The sequence below is a fragment of the Gossypium hirsutum genome, chromosome A04 (assembly GCF_007990345.1).
Source record: "Gossypium hirsutum isolate 1008001.06 chromosome A04, Gossypium_hirsutum_v2.1, whole genome shotgun sequence".
In the NCBI taxonomy this organism is placed as follows: Eukaryota; Viridiplantae; Streptophyta; class Magnoliopsida; order Malvales; family Malvaceae; genus Gossypium; species Gossypium hirsutum.
Genome location: NC_053427.1, coordinates 72,991,724 through 72,993,456, shown reverse-complemented (window position 1 = coordinate 72,993,456; position 1,733 = coordinate 72,991,724). Strand labels below are relative to the sequence as shown.

At 35.5% G+C, this 1,733-nt stretch overlaps 1 non-coding gene across 1 annotated transcript; it reads left to right on the top strand.

Moving 5' to 3' along the window:
- The first annotated feature begins 227 nt into the window (after positions 1-227).
- LOC121228542 (small nucleolar RNA R71) lies at positions 228-334 on the top strand. Its single transcript, XR_005926117.1, has one exon. It is a non-coding gene; the product is annotated as a small nucleolar RNA R71 (small nucleolar RNA).
- The last annotated feature ends 1,399 nt before the right edge of the window (positions 335-1,733 follow it).

Genomic DNA, 1,733 nt, shown 5'->3' with positions numbered 1-1,733 from the left:
GATTTAACAGCATAGTAACCAAATCAACGTTATAAACGCCTGCTGTTTTAGTTGGCTTAGTCCTCATGACTTGCCACTGATATTTATTCAGTGACATCTCCTCTATGAACTCATAAGCATTTTTAGGTGTTTTATTATTGATGGTTCCGCCAGCACCTGCGTCAACCATTTGCCAAGTCGAAGGATTCAAGCCATTATGGAACGTTTAAACCTGAAGCCAAAGCGGCAACCCATGGTGAGGGCACCTTCTCAGTAAGTCCTTATATCTCTCCCATGCATCGTAAAGAGTTTCTAAGTCCATCTGCACAAAGGAAGAGATATCATTACGTAATTTGGTCATTTTAGGCGGCGAGAAATATTTTAATAGTAATATTTCGATCATTTGTTCCCAAGTAGTGATTGACCCTCGTGGTAATGAGTTCAACCATTGTTTAGCTTTGTTCCTCAACGAAAAAGGGAATAACCGAAGACGAATGGCATCATCAGAAACACCATTAATTTTAAATGTATCGCATAGTTCTAAGAAGTTGGCTAAATGAGCGTTGGGATCCTCATCTTGCAAACCATCAAACTGAACAAATTGCTGTATCATTTGAATAGTGTTAGGTTTTAGTTCAAAAGTATTTGCAGCTACAGTAGGTCTAACTATGCTCGATTCAGTTCCTATTAAAAAAGGTTTAGCATAATCATACATAGTGCGTGGAGCTGGATTTTGATTAACTGCAATTGCAGGAGGTAGCTGATTGTCTTGGTTTTCAGCCATCTTTGTGGCTGGGGTTTGAGTACCATTCTCTTACTCGTTCTCTGTGTATCTTAAGCTTCACCTTATTTCTCTTTGGTTTTTGCAAACTGTGCGATCTATTTCTTCGTCAAAAAGTAGTGGTCTTGACGGGTTTCTTTTACTCATAAACTATAAAAACCTGCCAAGAGAAAGAAAAAATAAGTAATTAAATTAAATTAAATTGCAAGAAAAATAAATGGCTAAAGTAATAAAAATTGAGTGTTCCTAATATCTTAGTTCCCCGGCAACAGCACCAAAAACTTGATCGCGTGATTTCGTGATAGGTTTTAAATATTTATAATTAATCGTTATTGAAACTAACTATTATCGCGATGTAGGCAAGTGTACCTATCAAATAGTAGTATAGTTTTAACAAGACCGGATTGTCGAACCCAAGGGAACTAAAAGTACTAGTAATGATTGTCTTTTTATTATCTAGCCTAAGAATAAAGAGGTTTTTGTTTTAACTAATTAATTATCTAAACTAAGAATTCACAGAGAATGGAATTGGGGAATTGCTTTTGGGAAAATCGATTGAATTAAGACAATACCTAAGGAAAAATCCAACTAGACTGTACTTGTTATTCTGGCTCCGAATCGGACGATTTATTCATTTAACTTGTTCCGTAGAGATCCCTAAGTTATGTTATTATCCCTATTCAATAATAATAACGTTTAATCCTTAGATTGAATAATTGAGACCTTTCTCTAATTAACACCCAGGGTTGCATTAACTCGATCTATAGATCCCCTTATTAGGTTTCACCCTAATCAGGCAAAATCTTGTCACCCTATGTCTAGGCGCGCAATCAACTCCGCTTAATTATGACAAATGTACTCTTAGACATTGTCTATTCCTCCTCTGAATAAGTGCTTATCTTGAATCAGTATCCTGGGATATCAAAACAAGAATTAAGAACACATAATTAAAAACAAGTTAAATATTTATCAT